The 16,676-nt window shown below is 42.8% G+C and overlaps 1 protein-coding gene and 1 pseudogene across 8 annotated transcripts in view; both read right to left on the bottom strand.

The window, feature by feature from the left end:
* Positions 1-13,595, bottom strand: part of LOC110520208 (protein tyrosine phosphatase non-receptor type 4) — a 108,440-nt gene extending 94,845 nt beyond the window's left edge. For 3 of the 8 annotated variants that reach the window (XM_090229935.1, XM_090229938.1, XM_090229940.1), the window contains exon 1: positions 13,034-13,595. The gene's annotated coding sequence lies outside the window, so the exon portion shown is untranslated. The remainder of the gene's footprint in view (positions 1-13,033) is intronic. The other 5 variants (XM_090229933.1, XM_090229937.1, XM_090229936.1 and 2 more) reach the window with 3 other exon arrangements.
* A 2,077-nt stretch (positions 13,596-15,672) lies between these two features.
* Positions 15,673-16,307, bottom strand: LOC149984652 (transmembrane protein 177-like; annotated as a pseudogene).
* Positions 16,308-16,676: the final 369 nt, after the last annotated feature.

Raw genomic sequence — 16,676 nt, 5'->3', positions numbered from 1 at the left:
ATGGAATATGTTTTGCTCATATCATTAGGTGTAGGCAGAGCCATAAACCAATAGGTAAACTGGGATATGACTAAAGAGTTTCAGGGAGATTTTTCCACAAATAGGTATTTTCCTTTCCATGGTAGCAATATCTTATCTATTTAATTGTAGTGATAATCTCAGTAAGGTAAAAGTAATGTTTTTTATGATCCAATATGTAATAGTACACTTATCATAATTTGGTTGTAATCCAGAGAGGTTAGAAACAAATTTCTAAATCCTCTGAGGTTATGGAGGGATCCAAATTGTGGATTTAAAAGAAAACATGAATCACCGTACAATGACATCTTTGTTTTTAAGCCCTGGATTTCTAGCTCCTTGATATTGTTGGATGTGATTTTAATAGCTAACATTTCGAAGGCCATAATAGTTCCAATTAGGAACATAGATTAAATGTGAAGCCCGTCATCATTGGCCCTGGGCAAATGGGGTTCTGTGAATTGGATATCACTGAGTGCAGAGAGGTTAAGGAGACATTTTCTGGGTCTTTCTGCCATGAATGAAGTACATTAGTTGATTTTGGGACGTAAGAATGGCAAAATAGTCCAAGCAAGTTGTGGATTTAAGTTTGTCAAATACTCATGATACAGGTGTAAAACATTAGTGAAATGTTTAACTTGTGAGCTCTATTCCAATAACGCACAAGAGGAAGTAATATAGATAAGAAATAAACCATGAAATGTGTGGGGGGAAACAAAACACAGAACGCAGATACTGTAAAACTTCAATATATAGCCTGGGCGTTTATTTGCTAAAATCACTTTACACAACAGACGCTTACTAGAGACCGGTTTCTATTTGAGCCAGGCGTCAATTCCCTTATTACACACAGCTTTTGCTCTTATGCATAGTTAATTGTTGAATTCCAGTATTCCCTTCCAGCATTTTAATATATTTCTTCACTTCCAGCACTAAAGTGTTATCATTTACACAGTCACATTTATTTTGTTTAAGTATTCCTCTATTTGATAGAATAAGTATTCATCTCTGACTGTACATTTTGGGCAGTGCTTACTTTCGCCGCTAGAAGGCGATTTCTGGGGGCCTGACCTCCCAAAGATGTTGACTGTTTATGTACTTAGCAGTTCTCAGCTGTTAGCTGCCAATGGCTAGCAGTTTCTTACTGGTGATGAAAACAAATGAGTATTAACGAAAACTTGATAGCAATTATTTAATGTATCAAATCAAACAGTAAAACAAGCAAACATTCATTTAGAACCAGCGGTGATTTGAAACAGGCGTTCATTTGCTGAAATGTGTGCCGTTGCATGGCTATTAAAAAGGGACAGGCAGCTATTTGAAACTTGTTTAATTGAAGTTACATGGTATACAGGTCAGTGCAGTGCCGGTACTGTTATTAAAATGTGCAGGGGGATTGGAGTGATTGAAGAAGAGGGGTAAAAGTGGCTGGTAACAGGATAAATACTATATGGTAGTAATAATAATCACAAACAATATAGCAGCAACGCATGGTAATATAAATCAATGTGAGGTGCCAGTAGTGAGCATGGGTGCATTGGTGTAAGAATGTGAAGAGAATCAGTGTAGGCATGTGTGGCTGAGTGGTGGAGACCTGAGGATGGGAATAGAGTTTGTGCAGGTAATCAGTGCAACTAGTCTGTGGGAGAGAGGCAGGGCAGAGGTTAACTATTCAGTCTAAAAGCCTGGGGAAATAAGCTTTTTCGGAGCCTGTTGGTCCGCGACAAGATGCTCCGGTACGGCCTGCCAGATGGGAGCAGAGAGAACAGTCCATGGCTCAGGTGGCTGGAGTCAGACACAGCCTGGCATGAATGTTTAAGATGACTGGAAGCTCTACCCCAGTGATGCTCTGGGCCTTTTGCGCCACCCTGTGTAGGGCCTTGCAGTCACCGGTGGAGCAGTTGCCATTACAGTTGACGAGGACAAGGCTGGAGATCACTCTGTCAGGCTGATTGAGTTCGAATAACAGACTGGAAGCTTCAAAAGGAGGGTGGTGCTTGTAATCATTGTTCTTCCTCTGTCAAACATGGTTACCTGCAAGGAAACACATGCTGTCATCATTGCTTTGCACAAAAAGGGCTTCACAGGCAAGGATATTGCTGCCAGTAAGATTGTACCTAAATCAACCATTTATCGGATCATCAAGAACTTCAAGGAGAGCGATTCAACTGTTGTGAAGAAGGCTTCAGAGCGCCCAAGAAAGTCCAGCAAGCGCCAGGACCGTCTCCTAAAGTTGATTCAGCTGCGGGATCGGGGCACCACCAGTACAGAGCTTGCTCAGGAGTGGCAGCAGGCAGGTGTGAGTGCCTCTACACGTACAGTGAGGCGAAGACTTTTTGGAGGATGGCCTGGTGTCAAGAAGGACAGCAAAGAAGCCACTTCTCTCCAGGAAAAACATCAGGGACAGACTGATATTCTGTAAAAAGGTACATGGATTGGACTGCTGAGGACTGGGGTAAAGTTATTTTCTCTGATGAATACCCTTTCCGATTGTTTGGGGCATCCGGAAAAAAGCTTGTCCGGAGAAGACAAAGTGAGCGCTACCATCAGTCCTGTGTCATGCCAACAGTAAAGCATCCTGAGACCGTTCATGTGTGGGGTTGCTTCTCAACCAAGGGAGTGGGCTCACTCACAATTTTGCCTAAGAACACAGCCATGAATAAAGAATGGTACCAACACATCCCCCAAGAAACTTTTCTGAACCATCCAGGAACAGTTTGGTGACGAACAATGCCTTTTCCAGCATGATGGAGCAACTTACTCGGGGAAAAAAACATCAATATTTTGGGTCCATGGCCAGGAAACCCCCAGACCTTAATCCCATTGAGAACTTGAGGTCAATCCTCAAGAGGCGGTTGGACAAACAAATACCCACAAATTCTGACAAACTCTGACAAACTCTAAGCATTGATTCGATGGCGTAGCAGTGCAGACGTGGTTTGTTGTGCTCTCCTTTACTTCTTGTATATATTCCAATGTATTTTTCAAATAAATATACCTTCCAGTAACCCGCCTCAAACTTTAGCCAAAACTTTCAATCAGAAGGTAGCCAGCTAATTAGCTAAGTTACTAGCTATAGTCATTGTTAGCCACTGCTAGCGGCCTTTACCCTCTGCTCAGGCACCAGACGTTTTTTAAGCCTGGATAATACCCGCCAGCCTCGGACTGTTTTTCTCCACTACAGATTCCTGCTGTAAACCCTGGACAATTGATCATCACAGCTAGCTAGCTGCCACGGAGTGACCCAGCCCCGAAGCTAGCCCTGAGACAGGCGCATCTCCCGGCTAGCAAATGAAATTGCCACAAATACAAAACCTCTTTCGCCATCCCTTCGTCGACACGGCGCCCAGTCGTACCACCACGACTGGTCCGCAGACGTAATTACATCAGGTGTGCCTTCAACCGGCCTTTGCCGGACGACAGAGCAGATGCTTCTACCCACCCCGGACTGCTAACTTTAAACGCTGTGTCTCCCGTGTGCTGGCGTAGTAACGACTACCTAGCGGCTTCCCTGTTTCATCTATTGCTGTACACTGGACCCTGTAATCACTTGGCTACATTGCTGATGCCTGCTGGACTTCTTAAAAAAAAAAAAAAAAAAATCATACCCAACTACAACATTTTCCGTCAAGATAGAACTGCCAAAGGGGGAGGAGTTGCAATCTACTGCAGAGATAGCTTGCAAAGTTCTGTCAAACTTTCCAGGTCTATGCACAAACAGTTCGAGCTTCTACCAGAAATAAGTCCCTCACTGTTGCCGCCTATTATAGACCCCCTCAGCTCCAGCTGTGCCCTGGACACCATATGTGAATTAATTGTCCCCCAATTATCTTCAGAGTTTGTTCTGTTAGGTGACCTAAACTGGGATATGCTTAACACCCCAGCAGTCCTACAATCTAAGCTAGATGCCCTCAATCGCACATAAATTATCAAGGAACCTACCAGTTACAACCCTAAAATCAGTAAACATGGGCACCCTCATAGATAATGTCCTGATCAACTTGCCCTCCAAATACACCTCTGCTGATTTCAATCAGGATCTCAGCGATCACTGCCTCATTGCCTGCATCCGCTATGGGTCCGCGGTCAAACGACCAGCCCTCATCACTGTCAAACGCTCCCTAAAACACTTCTGCGAGCAGGCCTTTCTAATTGACCTGGCACATGTATCCTGAAGGGATATTGACCTCATCCCGTCAGTCGAGGATGCCTGGTCATTCTTTAAAAGTAATTTTCTCACCAACTTAAAAAAGCATGCCCCTTTCAAAAATGTAATAACAGATATACCCCTTGGTTCACTCCAGACCTGACTGCCCTCGACCATCACAAAAACAACCTGTGGTGGACTGCAATAGCATCGAAGAGTCCCCGCGATATGCAACTGTTCAGGGAAGTCAGGAACCAATATACACAGGCAGTTAAGAAAGCCAAGGCACCCCGCTAACTAGCTAGCCATTTCACATCAGTTACACCAGCCATTAGGCTGATAAACACCAAGCCTATGATTAGGTACAGTCATCCAACGATTGTGCTTTTTTCGCAAATGCGCTTTTGTTAAATCATCCCCCAGCGTTGCATCGATTATATGCAACGTAGGACACGCTAGATAAACTAGTGTCGTTATAAAAAAACCATGTGTCGTTATAAAAAACAATCAATCATAATCACTAGTTATAAGGTAAGTTTAATGCTAGCTATCAACTTACCTTGGCATCTACTCCCTTCGCGTAACAGGCAGTCCTCCTTGTGGAGTGCAACGAGAGGCAGGTTGTTATTGCGTTGGACGAGTTAACTGTCAGGTTGCAAGATTGAATCCCCCGAGCTGACAAGGTGAAAATCTGTCATTCTGCCCCTGAACAAGGCAGTTAACCCACCGTTCCTAGGCCGTCATTTAAAGTAAGAATGTGTTCTTAACGGACTTGCCTAATTAAATAAAAGGTATAAATATATATATATTTTTTAAATCGGCAAAAATCGGCGCCCAAAAATACCTATTTCCGATTGTTATGAAAACTTGATATCGGCCCTAATTAAATCAGCCATTCCGATTAACTTCTTGAGTGTAGGGGGCAAGATTTTCGTTTTTGGCTAAAAAACATACCCATTTGAAACTGCCTAGTTCTCAGGCCCAGAAACTAGAATATGCATATAATTGTCAGATCAGGATAGAAAACACTAAAGTTTCCAAAACTGTCAAAATATTGTCTGTGAGTATAACAGAACTGATATTGCAGGCGAAAACCTGAGGAAAATCAAACCAGGAAGTGCTGTTTTTCCTGAAAGCTCTCTGCTCCATTGGATGCCTTGACTCAATTTAAAGGGATATCAACCATATTCCTTTTCCTATGGCTTCCTCAAGGTGTCAACAGGCTTTAGACATAGTTTCAGGCTTTTATTTTGAAAAATGAGCGAGAAAGATCACATTGCGTCAGTGGATAGCTGGGTGTTAGCAGAGTTTTGCTTGCGCAACAGAGTGGGGTAGCCATTGTCTCTCCCTCTCCTATTGAAAAAGTGACAGTCCCGGGTTGATATATTATCGATTATATATTTTAAAAACAACCTGAGGATTGATTATAAAAAACCTTTGACATGTTTCTGTGGACATTACGGATACTATTTGGAATTTTCGTCTGCGATGTCGTGACCGCTCGAGCCTGTGGATTTCTGAACATAACGCGCCAAACATATGGAGGTATTTTGGATATAAAAATAATCTTTATGGAACAAAAAATAAACATCCAAAGATCAAAGGTAAGCGATTTAATCTATTGCTTTTCTTGACTTTCGTGACCAATCTACTTGGCTGCTAGTGTTTGTAATATTTTGTCTACTGAGAGAGATGTTCTTACATAAACGCTTGTTATGCTTTCGACGAAAAGCTGTATTGAAATCTGACATGCCAGGTGGATTAACAACAAGCTAAGCTGTGTTTTGCTATATTGCACTTGTGATTTCATGAAAATTAAATATTTGTAGTAATTTATTTTGAATTTGGCGCCCTGCAATTCAGCGGGTGTTGATGAAAATTATCCCGCTAAAGGGATGGGTGCATCAAGAAGTTAATCGGTCGACCTCTATTCTAGACCCAAACTGTTATAGACCTATATCCATCCTGCCCTGCCTTTCTAAAGTCTTTAAAAACCAAGTTAATAAACAGATCACTGACCATTTTAAATCCCACCGTACCTCCTCCACTGTGCAATCTGGTTTCCAAGCTGGTCACGGGTGCACCTCAGCCACACTCAAGGTACTAAATGACATAACCGCCATCGATTAGAGACAGTACTGTGCAGCAGTCTTCATCAACCTGGGCAAGGCTTTCGAGTCTGTCAATCACCGTATTCTTATCGGCAGACTCAACAGCCTTGGTTTCTCAAATGGCTGCCTCGCCTGGTTCACCAACTACATCGCAAACAGAGTTCAGTGTGTCTAATCGGGGAGCCTGTTTGTTGTCCGGACCTCTGGCAGTCTATGGGGGTACCACTGGGTTCATTTCTCGGGCCGACTCTTTTCTCTGTATATATCAACGAAGTCATTCTTGCTGCGGGTGATTCCCTGATCCACCTCTACGCAGACGACTGCTGCTTTTAAACGCTAGCAAAACCAAAAGCATGCTTTTCAACCGTTCGCTGCCCTCACCCACCTGCCTGACTAGCATCACTACTCTAGACGGTTCTGACCTAGAATACGTGGACAACTACAAATACCTAGGTGTCTGGCTAGACTGTAAACTCTCCTTCCAGACTCACATTAAGCATCTCCAATCCAAAATCAAATCTAGAATCAGCTTCCTATTTCGCCAAACTTAACCTAGTAAATTGTTTAGCCAAACTTACCCTAGTAAAACTGACTATCCTACCGATCCTCAACTTTGGCGATGTCATCTACAAAATGGCTTCCAATACTCTACTAAGCAAATTGGATGCAGTCTACCACAGTGCCATCCGTTTTGTTACCAAATAGCCTTATCCCACCCACCACTGCGACCAGTATGCTCTAATCGGCTGGCCCTCGCTACATATTCGTCGAAAAACCCACTGGCTCCAGGTCATCTTTAAGTCCATGCTAGTTAAAGCGCCGCATTATCTCAGCTCACTGGTCACGATAACAACACCCACCCGAAGCACGCGCTCCAGCAGGTATATCTCACGGGTCATCCCCAAAGCCAACACCTCCTTTGGCCAGCTTTCCTTGCAGTTCTCTGCTGCCAGTGACTAGAAAGAATTGCAAAAATCGCTGAAGCTGGAGACTGACATTTCCTTCTAACTTTAAACATCAGCTAACCGATCGCTGCAGCTGTACATAGCCCATCTGTAAATAGCCCACACAATCTACCGACCTCATCCCCATATTGTTTTTATTTACTTTGCTGCTCTTTTGCACACCAGTATCACTACTTACACACCATCATCTGCTCATCTATCACTCCAGTGTTAATCTGCTAAATTCTAATTACTTCGCTACTACGGCCTATTTATTGCCTTACCACCTTATTTCATTTGCACACACAGTATATAGACTTTTTCTATTGTGTTATTGACTGCACGCTTGTTTATTCCATGTGTAACTCTGTTGTTGTTTCTGTCGCACTGCTTTGCTTTATCTTGGCCAGGTTGCAGTTGTAAATGAGAACTTGTTCAACAAGCTTACCTGGTTAAATACATTTTTTTTTTTATGCAAGAATGGGCTGTTGTCAGTCAGAATGTGGCCCAGAAGTTAATTGACAGCATGCCAGGGCGGTCTTGAAAAAGAAGGGTAAACGCTGCAAATATTGACTCTTTGCATCAACTTCATGTAATTGTCAATAAAAGCCTTTGACACTTATGAAATGCTTGTAATTATATTTCAGTATTCCATAGTAACATCTGACAAAAATATCTAAAGACACTGAAGCAGCAAACTTTGTGGAAATTAATATGTGTGTCATTCTCAACTTTTGGCCAAGACTGTACATCTAACAATCTAAAGGGCCATGGGAGGGGGAAAGCTCTTGTTCCTTCTTCACAACTACACTGGTGTGAGAGGACCATGTTGTCCTCAGTGATGTGGACGCCGAGGAACTTAAAGTGATTGACTCTCTCCACTGCGGCCCCGTCCATATGGATGGGGTGTTCAGATGTGCAACCTCCCCCATTTCCTGTAGGCCACGATTAGCTTCTTAGTTTCTGACCCTTTGCAAGACCTTCTGGAAGATTTACGCACATTTTCCAAGGGAAGTTAATCACAGAGTTACTCACAATGCAAAAAAACATTATATTTTAAATGGTATTAATATGCATATATTTCCATTAATTCCCATGGAAAGTTTCCACCACTGAATATTCCCCAAAATGTGCAACCCTAGTCTTGCTGCTGTTAAGCGAGAGATCGTTGTCCTGATACAACACTCCCATATCCCTGACCTCCATCCTGTCAGTGGTCAGGCTAAACACTGTTGTGTCAAACTTGGAGTTGTGCATGGCCACACAGTCGTGGGTAAACAGGGAGTACAGGAGGGGGCGAAACGCGCAATGCTATTGGGGTCCCCGTGATTAGGGCCAGTGTGGTGGAGGTGTTTTTGCCTACCCTCACCACCTGGGGTCAGCCCGCCAGGAAGTCTAGGATCCAGTTGCAGAGGGAAGTGTTCCGCCCCAGGGTACTGAGCTTGGAGGAGACTACGGTGTTGAACGCAGAGCTGTAGTCGATGAACATCCTCACTGGTATTATTTTCTAGGTGGGAGAAGGCAGTGGGGGGTGCAATTGTGATTCCACCTGTGGATCTGTTGGGGCGGTATGTAACTTGGAGTGGGTCCAGGATGTCTGGGATGATAGTGTTGTGAGCCATGACAAGCCTTTCAAAGCACTTAATTTAACTTATACTGTGTAGTGCAAAATGTTTCATTTCAAAGCACATTCCAGTACAAACAGGAGCGTGAATAAACAGCTCACACAGGTAGTAGCACTGGTGCACAAAACTTTAAAAAGTTAGGCGAAAACCATAAAATCTAGGAGCACAATATTTTTTATTGATCGAGATCAGGGTGGGAAATTAACTTTTTGGTCCACCAGCCACTGTGGCAGGTAGATTCAAAAAATATCTACCAGTCAAATTATTTGTTTGCCATAATTACATAAAAAATAAAAAGGATGAGCACGCATTGTACTGTTTATAAAACAAATGTATACCAGTAAGAGGTAAATGTGGTATTATAGATAGTTGGGTGAATTTTGGCCCATTCCTCCAGACAGAGCTGGTGTAACTGAGTCAGGTTTGTAGGCCTCCTTGCTCGCACACATTTTTTCAGTTCTGCCCACAAATTTTCTACGGGATTGAGGTCAGGGCTTCGTGATGGCCACTCCAATACCATGACTTTGCTGTCCTTAAGCCATTTTGCCACAATTTGGGAAGTATGCTTGGGGTCATTGTCCATTTGGAAGACCCATTTGCGACCAAGCTTGAACTTCCTGACTAACGTCTTGAGATGTTGCTTCAATATATCCACATAATGTGATTAATACAATTTGATTTGCTGTGTTTCGTAAACCCTGATCTAAAATACTTTTTGTTGTAATTTCTGCTCGGCAGACTAATTTTGTGCTTCAGCTGCACTTCTAAACTCGGATGAGAATTCACGAACAGGTGATATGTAGCTTCTTTTCTCTGTGTATCCAGCCTCCGGTAAAATGAAATATTAACTTTAAGCAAAACATTAGGAAATGTAGCTGGCTAAATTCTTTCAATTATAGGCCTAAACAATAGAAATATGATGGCAATGCATAATTTTTGCCAAAAAAACATTGCTTTTTCATTGAAAGATAATATACTTGAGAGGCTGCCCGCCAAAAACATTGCACTTTGTCGTCATCTGATGAAAATGAATGTATTTTCTGCCGAATGCGTTTGACAAATTTTCTGTGAAGGAAAACTATTAGTTGCACGTCCCTGATCACTATTAAAGAAAAATTTAAAATAAACACTTTCAATATAAAATGTGTCACAGCAAATTAGAGCATGTGATCAAAATGGTTGCACTTTAGAGCCCTACTCATTCCTCTGTGCACCATGTTGCCTTAGCTGATGAATACCACTCACTTAACTGGCAAGCCAGCAATAACCGAATTACGAAATTAAAAGATTAGCCAAAACACCTTTGGTTCGGAGTCGTGAGGCTGGGAGAGATAGGAGAGTAAACACAGCTGTGTTTAGACGTTTGGAATTTTGCTTAAATGGATGTGATATCCGCAAGGCTGGCCCACCGGCACTCTTATGGATTGCCACATGCTGTCTCTGCAAGGGGTGCTGACATGGTGCCCTAGACCTGCACACATAACACTGTTGGAACACCCAGTGTGTGTGTGGCTTTCAGTGCAGGGGTTTACTAACCAGAGAGAAACTGTAAAAGCTAAGACCTGTCTCCGGTTACTCCTAAGCTAAGAGCTGTCTGAGGTACTCCTGAGCCAAGTCAACACAGCCATCAATCTTGGAACTGCTGCCCTCTCAAAGTAGCCACATTTATTGACTGATTGACTCAATCTCCATAGACAAACATTGGCACTAGAATGGACTTACTGAAGAGCTCAGTGACTTTCAAAGTGGCACAGTCATAGGATGCCATCTTTCCAACAAGTCAGGTCGTCAAATGTCTGCCCTGCTAGAGCTGCCCGGTCAACTGTTAGTGCCGTTATTGTGAAGTGGAAACGTCTAGGAGCAACAACGGCTCAGCCACAAAATGGTAGACCACACAACCTCATAACAGGACTGCCTAATGCTGAAGTGCATAAATATTGTCTCACTACAGAGTTCCTAACTGACTCTGGAAGCAACATCAGCACAAGAACTGTTCGTTGGAAGCTTCATGAAAAGGGTTTCCATTGCCAAGCAGCCCCACACAAGCCTAAGATCACCATGCACAATGCCAAGAGTCGACTGGAGTGATGTAAACCTCGCCGCCATTGGACTCTGAAGCAGTGGAAACACGTTATCTGGAGTGATGAATCATGCTTAACCGTCTGGAAGTCCGATGTCCGAATCTGGGTTTGACAGATGCCAGGAGAACGCTACCTGCCCCAATGCATAACGCCAACTGGAAGATTTGGTGGAGGAATAATGGTCTGATTTATGGTTTGGGCTAGGCCCCTTAGTTCCAGTGAAGGGAAATCTTAACGCTACAGCATACAATGACATTATCGATAATTCTGTGCTTTCAACTGTGAAAACCATTTAGGGAATTCCGGCCACTCCCTATAGCAGCATGATAATGACCCAGTGCACAAAGCGAGGTACATACAGAATTGGTTTGTCGAGATCAGTGTGGCAGAACTTGACTGGCCTGCACAGAGCCCTGACCTCAACCCCATCGAACACCTTTGGAATAAATTGGAACGCCGACTATGAGACAGGCCTAATCGCCCAACATCAGTGCCTGACCTCACTAATGCTACTGTGGCTGAAGGGAAGAAAGTCCGCACAGCAATGTTCCAACAACTAGTGGAAAGACTTCCCAGAAGAGTGGAGGCTGTTATAGCAGCAAGGGAGGGACCAAGTCCATATTAATGCCCATGATTTTGGAATGAGATGTTCGACAGGCTTCACCAATGCTCATGTCAGTAGGTGCAGTCTATCCCAATTATTCCAGCACCTGAGCCCCCCTCTCCCAAAACCCCACCCACACTCCACTTCAAAATCAGGGATGCCTGGCTCAGGTGCACAACCCATTAAGCCAGGACTCTCTCCACAGGCCATTTCATCTTTACCAGCTGAGTCCCCTAAAACAGGTTTTATTCTAGTTTAGACAGAGGCCCCTCACCTGGCAAAGACAGCCACAGTCTCGTAGGCATGAATCTGATTTCTCACTGAATCCTGACATGGCCCTCTCCAGTAGGATTAGGCTATGTGATGCAAATCTATGGGGGCCATATTAGGTAAATGATATGAGGACATGTGAAAGTGCAGAGGTCCTCTTCTGTCTAACCAGAAGCTGGTCATTCAACGTCCTAGTTGGTTTGATTGAATGAGATTTGTGGACCTGAGAATGCCTACAATTTGGAGACGAGTGGTGATGTAGGCTCAGTGCAACTAAACTCGATTTAAAAAACTGAATTGAGTTGATGTGGAATTCAAAGTGGAAGTATCCACACAAAACATTTTTTGGTTTACTGCCATGACACCAAAAAAGATGTGTAATTGAATTTGCTTTCCCGTAGTGAGTACGCAGGTTGAAATCAGTCCAGGTAGCTACACTCGAACGAAGGGCTTCCACCACCACAAATACGATGTCTGAGGATTACGTCATTGTTAAAGCTGACCACATTAGCTAAATGGTTGTCTAAATTCAGAAAACACAGATCAGTTATCGATTTACTCACTTGAAAACAACCTTGAGTAATATCACAGAGAAGGAAACCCTCGACTTAAAGTAATTCCTACTCTTGTTTCAAAATGACCAGCAAGTTACAAGACTGATGCAGCTGTCAGTACATTCATAGTGGGCCATGGATACTGTAACTGGATACCACCTATGATACTTTATAGGCTATGTTTTAGGCTATTTCTGCAAGGGTTAACTTAACTGCGTAATTAAAATATAAATATTTAGCTAAATGCCTACCTACAACATCCACAATTGGATTACTAAATACGGTAATCATATTTCTCCTGCCATCATCTGTCAAGCTTCAGAGGCTTCCACACAGAAAAGTGTAGTTGAAATCTTGTGACTACCGTTACACTGAAATAGCAGTAGTGGATTCAGGGAACAGCTTATTTCCAATAATAACTTAAAGGCATAGCCTACATTGTTTAATTGACCTGAGTATGGGACAGTAAATGTTTTTAACTAAGTAGTTACCAAAACAATGGTGTATTGGTTAGGTTTATGGAGAGCAAACAGCTAGCTAGCTTGTTAGCAATTTAGCTAGCTAGGTTACCTAAAGTTAGCACAACCAGCTAGCAAACTAGTTAGCTACAGTAGCTACGCTAGCAAGCTGCATTACTTTTCAGTAAAAAGGTTGTTAGCTAGTTAGTAAATGATCTTACCGTCATAAACAGTTCCAGGGGCGTCCAGTTTTTAAGTAATATGGTTTTCTTATAGCGGGAAATGAGTTTAGGGTGAGGGACTGAAAATCCAAGTTCAGTTCACCCGCTGCGAACTCCGACAAAACCTCATCTTTATCACCGAGCCGTCAGCTTCATACACATTCAACTGCGGGCCCTCCTGGCTCGAATCTCGGACTAGCTCGGCAACGAATAATCCACACGCAAGACACAGCAACCATTGGCTACAGCGAACCAGCAGTCATTTCAGACCGAGTGAATGATATTTACAATTCCTTTGATTTGTAAATGCGATGGTATGAGCGACATAAATGTTGGGGGGGATTGGATTATTCGGTCTCTGACTTCTCAGCGGACTGCAGAGTCCGTCGTCAAGGCTCGCTCGCTGCAGTAGAGGCAACAGCATAGCAACGTTATGGCGCAATCTTCGCAGCGCCATCAGTGCACAGGGGTGGAGTCACAGGATAGGGAGGCGTGGTAAGCGTGGTTTTCATTTGTGAAGTCGCGGGTAAGCAATCCTGCAATCTATATTTGTCATGCCATAGTAATTGGTATTTTGCCGGTTTTATAGGTCTACAAAATGTAGGTTAGTGTGGAAACTGCATTTGGCATCACGTTTGTACGTGTGGAGCAGAATAGTCATTAGGCGAGGAGTCATTAGTAATTTCCTCAAGTAATTTTTGCCACTGGATATTACATTTCCATTGTTGGTCAGAAATAGTCCACACTAGTTTATCATTGCCCTAAATTCAGGAAATACCTAGGTCCGTCAATGTGACTATAACAATACGACACCAGTGGAGATTAGGACTGTAGATTACAATTTAGAAATGGGCTGTGGCGACATCATGTGGTTAAAAAAAGAATAGTCCGTCCCCCAACTGTGTCCAATAATGTGAAGGGATGATGAAAATCTATATTTTACTGACACTGGCAAAGTGGTATAATAAAGACTGAGAATACATTTAAAACAATAATCAATGAAAATTGAACTCCCGAGTGGCGCAGCGGTCTAAGGCACTGCATCTCAGTGCTAGACGTGTCACTACAGACCCTGGTTTGATTCCAGACTGTATCACAACCGGCCGTGATTGGAAGTTCCAATAGGCAGTGCACAATTGGCACAGTGTCATCCGGGTTAGGGTTTGCCGGGGTAGGCCGTCATTGTAAATAAGAATTTGTTCTTACCTGACTTGCCTAGTTAAATAAAGGTTCAATAAAAATCTGAAGTAATGGATCCTTATGGTATTGCTGACCCTGCTCATTCTTGATTAATTTAAGATTTTAGAGTTGACCAAATCTCTGGACATAGAAATATTATTTAACGTGTCAGAGGGCTATTGCAAGAAACTACATACAATAATTTTTCAGTTAATATCCATTATTTGTGTTTAGAAATTTTGGGGAGTTTGAAATTGTGATCCTTTGCTCAGGACAAGGGCATTTCCAGGCATAGAGCTGACATGGAAATTCATATTGAAAGTATTTAGAAAAGGGAAAATATAGTTTTTTGGAGTTATAAGATTCCCCTAAATATACATTTTAAGCTCAAATAATGCAACATAATCAATTTGATCAACTATAAAAATAAACATAAAAAATTTAAAAGTGTCCCTGTCAGACAAGGATTGTCCCACCTTTCAAGAACCTCAGCTAATTTCCTGCTATTCCACACATTTTGCCATGAGGCTAAGAAAGCTTAAGGTTTGGTGCTGCAGAAGTGTGTGTGTTACGCCTATTGTCACAAATTACCCCATATCGTCTTCACCCAGGCTGAGGGTACTATTGGTGTTTACCCAGTACAGTAATTAGTTACAATTTATTATTTTCCGTTGCATAAAAATATCAGGGGAGTTGTTTGTAATCGCATACACAGAGCATTCTTATAACCCAGGAAAGCCTCTCTATATCAAGACTATGAAGAAGCTATCAATGCTGTGACTAGTGTGTATTTTGTTCTGGCTCAAAAATTTTGCCAGAAATAATGTGCCATTGAGATACACCTTTATTTGATAATGACAGTCTCTAGGTTCAGTTTTTCTCAACATAAGCTGTCAAAGCGTTAATTACTTGTTTCTTTTTTTTGATACGTGTGCGATGTGATTAAAGTACTTTATTAAGTTGTCCATTTAATATGCAGACAACCTAAATGGCCACCAACTAAATGTGTAGACTCAGGAGATTCAATGCTGTATATTAAAATCATTCTCACCAAGCAACCAAATTGAAAAAGATGACTTTCTTTAAACCAAACAGATTCTTGATTCCCACACCTCGCTCTCTTTTTCTTTGTTTTGGTTAAAACAATCACAACACATTTCCATCTTACACAAGTCAGCTGTACATGTTTAACATTATAACAGACTTTGTTAAATGTGGCTTTTTATGAAAGCTTTTTATTGTACCTTGCCCTGATGTGTTTTACAACAGCACAAAAGGTCCAGGTGCACATATAGACCACCTATCACATGTATAACATCCAAACCAATGTTCACATTCATTTTAGGCAAAGGTAAAATTGAGGTCACTGTTAAGAGGAAAGGAAGCATTCAAGTTTAGGGATGACTGCCATTATTCAGGCAATGTTACATGTGGTTGAAATTCACTTTTTCTTACTGTAATTGTGATTGCATAAATACTACCTGTTTAAAAACGAGTACAAACAGCAGTGGGCTTCTAGTCTCGTGTCAGACTTTACAAGTAACTCTAGAGGCCAAAGCTCACGTGATATTTGGTTCTTTGTGCAGAAATTAGTGGGCTTCCAATGTCCATTTTAGGTCTTCTCTTCCTTGAGTAGACCCACAATGCCATCCCTCCTGGAGGTGTAGGGAGCATGCTTCTAATGCCACTATGTTAACTACGCCCCTGAAGACCACAAGCCCAGTGTGCAGCCTGAAGATCTGCTTCAGGGTCACCCTGTAGACCATCACCCCTGCCAAGCAGAATGGCCCGTACCATGGCAAACTTCTTAGCCTCTGGAGAGAACACCAGCGCGTCCTTGAGGGCAGTGCCAATGTCACTGTTCCACTCCACCTCCTTGCCGTTGATGAGAATGGTGCTGTTGGTAATGCCAGCCGGGTCGTCTAGCGTGCTGTTAAAGTTGGCAGTGATGCCAATCTGGGCACCAGAGGGAAGCCAGGGCATGCCTGCCCGACCGGGTGGAAGCCAAATGAGGCAAAGGCACTGTAGCCGCCCGGGGAGCCCACATCAGATTCCTACAGGACCTGCTGGAAGACGCTCTCCAGTTTGTCAGAGATTCTGGCTGGTTCTCCTTTGTTCCAGGCCTGGTACAGCTTCCTGTAAGTACTCGGGTGCGGCGGGGATACTTCTGTACCATCACAGCATACTTCAGAAACGGTGACGCCATGGCATCAGTTGGTTTGGTCGTTAGCTACAGACATCAGAGGGATTGATCTAACTAGAAACAGAAAATCAAACGCAAGACGTTTGACCCGGCTGACTGGTGAATTAAAGTTGAAATAAGACCCAAAAAGTGTAGACCAACTCGTCTTATGAATACATCCTCTTTTTGATTCATGGCATTACACATGATGGTTTAAGGATGCTGTGTACAGTATGAGGTCCGAGTCCCCATCCGGATCACCTCTGGACTTGCTATTATGAA

Source organism: Oncorhynchus mykiss, chromosome 3, assembly GCF_057628025.1.
Source record: "Oncorhynchus mykiss isolate SJ-2025 chromosome 3, ASM5762802v1, whole genome shotgun sequence".
Lineage (NCBI taxonomy): Eukaryota > Metazoa > Chordata > Actinopteri > Salmoniformes > Salmonidae > Oncorhynchus > Oncorhynchus mykiss.
The sequence above is the reverse complement of the archived record's forward strand: the minus strand, read 5'-3'. Positions and strand labels throughout refer to the sequence as shown.